The sequence below is a fragment of the Thamnophis sirtalis genome, unplaced genomic scaffold (assembly GCF_051295495.1).
Source record: "Thamnophis sirtalis isolate CommonGarterSnake01/CBP01778 unplaced genomic scaffold, rThaSir2_p1.2 scaffold_10, whole genome shotgun sequence".
NCBI lineage: Eukaryota > Metazoa > Chordata > Lepidosauria > Squamata > Natricidae > Thamnophis > Thamnophis sirtalis.
Window position 1 is genome coordinate 69,434,743 of NW_028261390.1, and position 9,436 is coordinate 69,444,178.

General features: G+C 44.4%; 1 protein-coding gene across 1 annotated transcript in view; it reads right to left on the reverse strand.

The window, feature by feature from the left end:
• UGDH (UDP-glucose 6-dehydrogenase) overlaps positions 1-4,980 on the reverse strand; it is a 25,578-nt gene extending 20,598 nt beyond the window's left edge. Inside the window, exon 1 of the mRNA XM_087724818.1 lies at positions 4,828-4,980. The gene's annotated coding sequence lies outside the window, so the exon portion shown is untranslated. The remainder of the gene's footprint in view (positions 1-4,827) is intronic.
• Positions 4,981-9,436: the final 4,456 nt, after the last annotated feature.

The following is a 9,436-nucleotide window of genomic DNA, read 5'->3' on the forward strand; positions in this document are numbered from 1 at the left end:
CCAGTTTTGGTCGCCACGATGTAAAAAAAGATGTTGAGACTCTAGAAAGAGTGCAGAGAAGAGCAACAAAGATGATTAGGGGACTGGAGGCTAAAACATAAGAAGAACGGTTGCAGGAACTGGGTATGTCTAGTTTAATGAAAAGAAGGACTAGGGGAGACAGGATAGCAGTCTTCCAATATCTCAGGGGCTGCCACAAAGAAGAGGAACTCAAACTATTCTCCAAAGCACCTGAGAACATGAAGCAATGGGTGGAAACTAATCAAAGAGAGAAGCAACTTAGAACCGAGGAGAAATTTCCTGACAGTGAGAACAATTAATCAGTGGAACAGAAGTTGCCTCCAGTAATTGTGAATGCCCCAACACTGGAAGTCTTTAAGAAGATGTTGGATAGCCATTTGTCTGAAACGGTATAGGGTTACCTGCCTAGGCAGGCAGGGGGTTGGGCTGGAAGACCTCCAAGGTCCCTTCCAACTCTGCTATTGTATTTATTTGTATATTTGTCAATCAGAAACCAGAAATCCTGAATTATTTCTTTCTTTACGGCAACCAGCAGGTCTAAAGTAATGCTGCTCAGCATGAGTCAAAAATCTTCAAATCATCCCATAGCTGCCTCATAAGTCAGAGGGGAGAAATGCTCTCCAGATGTTATTGGCTTGCAACTTCTGCCCATCCTTACCATAGCAAAGACCAACAGAGATTTTAACACCATTTGGGAAGACAGCACTTTCAGGAAAAAGAGGATGATTCCTTGGGGGGGGGGGGGTTTGGATAGGAAGGAAGGCAGCCTTGGAGTCCATGGCTTGCCTTATAGGCAGTCTTATTGGTTGATCACCAATAGGATGCAAAAACTTACCAAATATGGTAAGAAATGAAGCAAACTCTCCTATTAAAGCAGGAATATCAATGTCTTCCTTTTATAACTTTTTGAAGTAAAGCAAAATAGAACAGCAGGTCGCCGATCGAATGCTAAATCTTGAATTTAACGCTGAGATCTCAATAAGTCTATGTCTCAACAGACATAGATATTCATTGCCCTAGAAGTAGACACGCTGGCTGTAGAAGAAGGAAAAAACTTATTTGGCACTCAATTATGCCTTTGATTGAGGTCCAGCCAAAGGTCTCAATTCATAAAAGCAAGCTTTATAAAGTCACAACCCCTGGTATGCCCAAATATGGGAGGAAGGTCACACTTCCACTCTCTGTCTTCGGCTCGTCACAAGAGACCATCCAGACAGAAACCCAATATTTTTTACTGTTGCCTTTTTTGTTACATTTGTTATATTTATGCTGATAAATAAATAAAGGGAGACTAGTATAGATCTATTTCAAGCTATTTAGCTCTCATCAGCTAGCCACACCCTTGTTGGGAATCGAACCTGTGCTCTATTGCCTCTTAGGCAGATGTGTTAACCATCGACTCCTTATCAGCCAGGCCAGGGTGAAAGGTATATATTTAGAGGGTTGGCTGATAAGGAGTCGAGCTGTGTAGCTCAATGGTTAACACATCTGCCTAAGAGGCAATAGAGCACATCTGCCTAAGAGGCAATAGAGCACAGGTTCGATTCCCAACAAGGGTGTGGCTAGCTGATGAGAGCTAAATAGCTTGAAATAGATCTATACTAGTCTCCCTTTATTTATTTATCAGCATAAATATAACATATATACATATATATATACATATATATATATATATATATATATATATATATATATATATATATATATATATATATATATATATATATATATATATATATATATATATGGCTAATGTTATAGTGATCGGAAACACACAGTTAGGATGGTTTCTTATAATTCCTTCTTATAATATAATTAGCCGATAGCCTGGCATTGCCAGGGAATTTTATTTAGAAGGGGAAAACATCCGGACCAAACGCCATTTCTAAGGTTGGATTTTCCCCCTTACCAAGAGGGTAAGAGTACGGTGAAGCCATTACCGTGGCAACTCCACTGCCCTGTACAGTAGAAGCCGTTTTACGGCAGTACAGTAGAAGTCATTGAAAGGCACAACCGGCTACATCTTAACAGAACACACACCCCGAGGGGTGTTAGGGGTGTCTTATCCCCACAATATTTTTCTCCAGAAAGTCATCTGTGTACCAAGTTTTATTGAAATTGCTCGAAGCTTTCCAGAGTTATGCTGGAACATATATACACACACATACACATAGCCATTTTTACGTAGATTACATTTATAGCCCCAAGAATGTTTTTTTCCCCCATGCAACTATAGAATGTTAGTGACAAACTACACACCAGCTTAAATCCCAATTGTGCAATGGATTTCCAGACCTACAGAATTTGCTTAAGGGATACCTTGAAATACCATCCTAAATACATTACTACAGAACTGGGGGAAAGAAAGAAAAAAATCTTCATTTCCCCCTAACCCTTAAGATCCACTCCTCCAATCTCACAAGGGAATAAAAAATGAGCTGTCCTGAAAAGGATAGAAACTATCAGTAGCAAAACTCCACTGCGCTGTACAGTAGAAGCCATTTTACGGCACAACAGGCTGTATCTTAACAGTATTCACGGTGTGAGGGGTGTCTTACCCCCACAGTGTTTTTCTCCAGAGAGTAAGTCATCTGTGTACCAAGTTTGGTTGTAATTCCACTCAAGGCGTTCCAGACTTATGGAACACACAGAAACACACACATAGCCGTGTGTGTGTGTGTGTGTGTGTGTGTTATGTCAAAGCACCTGGTATGCCCAAATATGGGAGGGAGCATATATATATTCGTAGATTTTCACGGGTGTAGGTATGCTGGTTTTGTTGTATTCGGGTCTTACACGGGAAAAGACCTGGATAAAACAAGATCAGCATACCTACACCCGTGAAAATCTACGAAAATACACACACACACACACACACAATTTATAGAATAGAAATATAGGATAGAAACTATCGATAGCAAGGCTGTAGTACTGATGTCATGATACAATAATAGACAATACGGTAAAAGGAATGCAGTGCTGAAAATTAATGAAGACAGTATGTTAATTAATGACTTTAAAAGAATCTTTTGGAAATGATAGATTACTTTAAAACAGCCTCTGGAAAGGAAGAGCTGTGTGCGAAATATTTTTTCCTGAACTCTACAAATGCAGAGCCGGGCATAATATGGTAATTATTCCAGATTAAATGGATTGGGGGGGGGGGGTGGGATGTTGGTGGAGTGAATCCACGAAGGGTGCAGAATACATTGGCTCACCCATTAGGTCTTATAGAGGGGAACCCCATTTTATAAACCCCCCAAAGCAAGTATGGTTTCCCCCTCCACATTTCCACCACTGGCTGGGAAAAGCTGCTCCAAAATAAAATTGGCTTTGGGAACCCCACTCCAGTCCATCTTGAGTCTCAAGTCAGTCCTTTCATTTATGCTGGGAAATTCCCAGAATGAATGAAGTTGGAGGAAAGGAAGCGTGGGGGGGGGGGAAGCACCCCCCACCTCTACCCCAGGGTTTCTTGAAGCCTCTTGCCCCACATCACAGGAGAAGAAGTGGGGGGAGGCCCACTTCAGCCAGAGAAATTGAGGAAATGGGACATTTTAAAGTGGAAGGAAGGGGAGGGGAAGAGAGGGAGAGGAAAGGAAGGAAGGAAGGAAGGAAGGAAGGAAGGAAGGAAGGAAGGAAGGAAGGAAGGACCCACCTTAGCCAGAAAAATGGAGGGAATCTGACATTTTAAAGTGGAAGGGGGAAGAAAGAAAGAGATGGAGTGAGAGGAAAGAAAGAAAGAAAGACCCACCTCAGCTAGAAAAATAGAGGAAATGGGACATATTAAAGTGGAAGGAAGGTGGGAGAAAGGAAGGAAGGAAGGAAGGAAGGAAGGAAAAAAGGAAGGAAGGAAGAAAGGAAGAAAGGAAGAAAGGAAGAAAGGAAGAAAGGAAGAAAGGAAGAAAGAAAGAAAGAAAGAAAGAAAAGAAAGAAAAGAAAGGACCCACCTCAGCCAGAGAAATGGAGAAAATAGGATATTTTAAAGTGGAAGGAAGGAAGGAAGGGAGAGAAAGAAAGAGAAGGAAGGACCGACCTCAGCCAGAGAAACTGAAGAAATAGGACTTTTAAAGAGGAAGAAAGGTGGGGAGAGAAAGAAAGAGAGGGGGAGGAGGGAAGGAAACAAAAAAAAAGAAAGGGGGGAGGGAAAAAGAGATGAAAGGAAAGAAGGAGAGAAAGAAAGAAAAAGGGGAAGGGAAAAAGAGATGGAAGAAAAGAAAGAAAGAAAGAAAGAAAGAAAGAAAGAAAGAAAGAAAGAAAGAAAAGACAAGACCCACCTCAGCCAGAGAAACTGAGGAAACAGGATCTTTTTAAAGAGAAAGGAAGGTGGGAGGGAAAGAAAGAAAGAAAGAAAAAGAAAGGGGGGAAGGAAAAAGAGGGAAGGACAGGAGAGAGAGAAAGAAAAAGGGGGAGAGAAAAAGAGATGGAAGAAAAGAAAGAAAGAAAGAAAAGACCCACCTCAGCCAGAGAAACTGAGGAAACCTTTTTTAAAGAGGAAGGAAGGAGGAAGGAAAGAAAGAAAAAGAAAGGGGAGGAGGGAAAAAGAGATGGAAGGAAAGGAGAGAAAGAAAAAGAGGGAGGGAAAAAGAGATGGAAGAAAGAAAGAAAGAAAGAAAGAAAGAAAGAGAGAGAGAGAAACTGAGGGAAAGGGACCTTTTTTCAAGAGGAAGGGAAGGAAAGATGGAGAGAAGGAAAGAGAGAGAGAGGAGGAGGAAGAGAAGGGCCTCCCCCTTCCCTTCAACCCTCTCCCCACCAGAGCCAGAGGGTCTCCCCCTCCACCCATCTCCCCACCCGGGAGGCCTGGACTACCTGAGGGGCGGCGAGGCGGGCGCGGGGCGGGCGGAGGCGAGGCAGGAGCCGGGCGGGCGGCAGAGGCCGAGTGGGGCCGCCCCGCAGTGCCTCCTGCTTTAAAGGGGCGCCTTCCTCCTCCTGCTCGGGCAGGAGGCGGCGCCCGGCCCGGCCAGCCCCACTTCAGGCACGGAGGAAGCCCAGACCCAATTGCACCGCCGGAGGCGGCCTGGGCCTCGGAGTGGGCGGGGAAGGCCGCGGAGGGAGGGAACCCATCGCTCCTCTTCCGCCGGAGGATGCCTAAAGCCGCCGCCGCCCGGGTCTTCCCGCTTGGCCCAGGGAAGGATGGAAGGAAGGAAGAAAGGAAAGATAGAGAGAAGGAAAAATGGAAAGAAGGACGGATGTAAAGAAGGAAGGATGGAGAGAAGAAACAAAGGATGGAAGGAGAGAAGGAAAAATGGAAAGAAGGAAGGAGGGATGGAAAGGATAGAAAGGAAAGAAGGATGGAGAGAAGGAAGGATGGAGAGAAGGAAAAATGGAAAGAAGGACGGATGTAAAGAAGGAAGGATGGAGAGAAGAAACAAAGGATGGAAGGAGAGAAGGAAAAATGGAAAGAAGGAAGGAGGGATGGAAAGGATAGAAAGGAAAGAAGGATGGAGAGAAGGAAGGAAGGATGGAGAGAAGGAAAAATGGAAAGAAGGACGGATGTAAAGAAGGAAGGATGGAGAGAAGAAACAAAGGATGGAAGGAGAGAAGGAAAAATGGAAAGAAGGAAGGAGGGATGGAAAGGATAGAAAGGAAAGAAGGATGGAGAGAAGGAAGGAAGGATGGAGAGAAGAAAAAATGGAAAGAAGGACGGATGTAAAGAAGGAAGGATGGAGAGAAGAAACAAAGGATGGAAGGAGAGAAGGAAAAATGGAAAGAAGGAAGGAGGGATGGAAAGGATAGAAAGGAAAGAAGGATGGAGAGAAGGAAGGAAGGATGGAGAGAAGGAAAAATGGAAAGAAGGATGGATGTAAAGAAGGAAGGATGGAGAGAAGAAACAAAGGATGGAAGGAGAGAAGGAAAAATGGAAAGAAGGAAGGAGGGATGAAAAGGATAAAAAGAGAAGGAAGGATGGAGAGAAGGAAGGATGGAAAGAATGATGGATGTAAAGAAGGAAGGATGGAGAGAAGAAACAAAGGATGGAAGGAGAGAAGGAAAAATGGAAAGAAGGAAGGAGGGATGGAAAGGATAGAAAGAAGGAAGGGGAGAAGGAAGGATGGAAAGAAGAAAGGAAGAATAGAGAGGAGGAAAAATGGAAAGAAGGAAGGAGGGATATAAAGAAGGAAGGGTGGAAAAGGAACAAATGATGGATGGAGAGAAGGAAAAATGGAAAGAAGGAGGGATGGAAAGGATAGAAAGAAGGAAGGAGAGAAGGAATGAAGGATGGAGAGAAGGAAGGATGGAAAGAAGGAAGACAACAAGGGAGGGAGAGAGAGGAGGGAAAGATGTTAGGAAAAAATGAAAGGGAAGGAAGGAAGAAGGAAAGGATAGAGAAGGATACAGAAAGGAAAGGAGAATGGACAAGGGAGAAAGAAAGCACAGGGCAGGAGAGAAGGAAGAAGGGAGGGGAAAGGGGAGAGAGGAAGCAAGAAGAGAAAAGGAAGGGAAGGAGGAAGGAAGGAAGAGAGAAATGGAGGGAAGGAGGAAAGAGGAATGAAAGAACGGAAAAGGAAGGAAGGAGAGAACTAGAAGAATAGAAATGGGAGGAGGGGAAATAGAAAGGAGAAACGAAAGGGAGGGAAGGCGAGAGGAAAGGAGGTCAGACAAGGACACAGAAGGAATGCATAATGGACAAGGAATAAAAGGAAAGGGTGGGAGGGAAGAAGGACGGAAGGAGAGAAAAGGAGGAAGGAAGAAGAGGAGAGGAGGAAGGAGAAAAGGAGAGAAAAGAAAGGAAGGAATGGCCCCATTGAGTAAGGTGGGAAAAGGGCAGAAGCCCAGCGGGCCAAAGGATGGGTTTCTGTCTGGGCTTCCACCTTCCCATCCTGGGCCCCCTTGAGGTTTTCTAGACCACCCCGGGGACGGGCTAGGCTTCCACCAGCCAGTTTAATGACCCTTTCCCAGGGGAGCCTGGCTTCTCCCTGCAGCTGCTGCCCTTCCTCGGCCTGAGATCCATAAGTTTGCGTGGAGGGGAAATTTCATTTTAGGCAAACCTGTTGCAGAGGAAACGGGCTTGTCCGAGGCAGCTTAAACAGCCAAAGGGGCTGCTGGCCCTTCCTCTCCGAAGCCAAGCAAGGGGCATAAGCTGAGATCATTCAATAAACCATGGCTAACTCAAAGGCACTGCAATAAGGTTGTCTTAACGCAAACCATTCAAGTGCTCTGCGAGATTTAAAATTATGAATTTAATGGTCCCTGAAGTCCAAAAGGTTGCCCCCCCCCCCGATATAAATGGCACGCAGGCAAGGAAATAGGACTTTGAAATGTTACCTTTGCTGCTCCAGGTTTTTCCCTTCCATCATATTTAGGGGGCACCAGATCCCTTTCTATACCTGCAAAGAGCCGAGGTGGCGCAGTGATTAAATGCAGCACTGCAGGCTACTTCAGCTGACTGCAGTTCTGCAGTTCGGCTGTTCAAATCTCACCGGCTCAGGGTTGACTCAGCCTTCCATCCTTCCGAGGTGGGTAACATGAGGACCCGGATTGTTGTTGGGGGCAATAATGCTGACTGTAAACCACTTAGAGAGGGCTGAAAGCGGTATATAAGTCTAACTGCTGTTGCTATTGCTAAATGAAGCGATGACGGAAGCTTATGGATTAATAAACAATTTCTGGATGAAGCAGAACCACCAAGCGCATGTGATTCTGGGCAGCTGACCACATGCTTTTGAGAGTGGGGGGTTTATATACCTTCTCTTGGGCTTTGCACTTGAGCTTCCTGTTCCTGTGCAAGAATATGTCTTCTATTGGCTGTTGTAGGAGTCATAGCTGGCTCTATAGGCAAAGTGCAAATCCTAGGTGTTTGTCGGAGCCAAGTTTGGTTGAAGTTTGGAGGGTGATGCAATCATTCCTATTATGGCTTAATGGCTTGGCCTTGTGTTGGCTCTTGGGTGAGGGCTAATCAGACTTCACAGGAATGCAGTGGCTCAGTGGCTAAGATGCTGAGCTTGCAGATCAGAAAGGTCAGCAGTTCGGCGGTTCGAATCCCTAGCGCCACGTAATGGAGTGAGCTCCTGTTACTTGTCCCATATATATACATACACATACATACATACATACATACATACATACATACATACATAATGACGTAGAGGCTAAGACACTGAGCTTGTCGATCAGAAGGTCGGCAGTTCAGTGGTTCGAATCCCTAGAACCGCGTAACGGAGTGAGCTCCCATTCCTTGTCCCAGCTTCTGCCAACCTAGCAGTTCAAAAGCATGTAAAAACGCAAAGTAGGAAAAATAAGAACCACCTTTGGTGGGAATGTAAGTGTGTTCTGTTTGCCTTCGGCATTGAGTCATGCCAGCCACATGATCACGAAGACATCTTCAGGCAGCGCTGGCTCTTCGGTTTTGAAACAGAGATGAGCACCGCCCCCTAGAGTTGGGAATGACTAGCACATATGTACGAGGGGAACCTTTACCTTATGATTTAAAGAAAATCCAGGGGCTGCAATCTCTATATTTGGTGTTTGCAAAAGTGAGGAATCTATTTTCCTTTTGGGGTAACTTGTATATTTGTGGAGGGTCCTTTTCAACTTTTATGCCCTCTTTCCACATGCATGAAAAAAAAATATAGAACTAGGCTTCCATAAGTCACACAAAATAAAGAGGAAAAAAATGTCTTCGATCCTATTAGCATTTCTGGGATAGCAAAATAAAAGCCGACACAGCAGAAATTGGTGCAAATGTGGGAATTCCGTGTTCTGAGAGCCGCTGCAGCCTTATGATTTAATTTTCAACTAGCACTGATGATGTTACCTAGACAGGTAATGAAACGCCTGTAAGAAAACAACCAAGGATCTCTCCTTTCAACCCTGAGCTACAAATATTCTCCTTTATTGATGTTTATTCCACCCCACTCCCACCCCCCAGCCTTGTCATCAAGGGGCAGGCTTTTTATCATTATCCTAATTCACAATTACTCAAGTGACCCTAACCCTTTACCTTTTTAATCAGACTTTGCTGTAGGGATTACCAAATCTGCATTTATAAAAGCTGCCCCAGCTTAGTATTTGCTTGGGGGCAGAGGACTGGGGCTCTGAATTTCTGCCTCCCTTAAGATTTTTTTATTTCTGTATTTTATCCAGCTTCCCCCTCCCTCCCCCATAGACATGTAAATAAGGCTGACATTTCTCCCAGTAGAAAAGTGCAGGACACTTTTAATTAGAATTTCAGAATAAGAAATGTACCAATTTAAAACGCAGTCTTGTGACTGCACTGAACACAACGCATCTGCGCAACGGTTGACTCTCAATTAAAAAACAAACAAACTTTGAAATCACTGTAAACAAATCCAAAAGGGACTCAGGAAATGTGACATGTCGAAATGGCACATGTTGAGTGAAGCATGGAGACCAGCCTCTCCCTCCCCCCCCCCACTCCCACATCAAAGCAAAGCAAAATGACAGAGAAATACAAAATCCA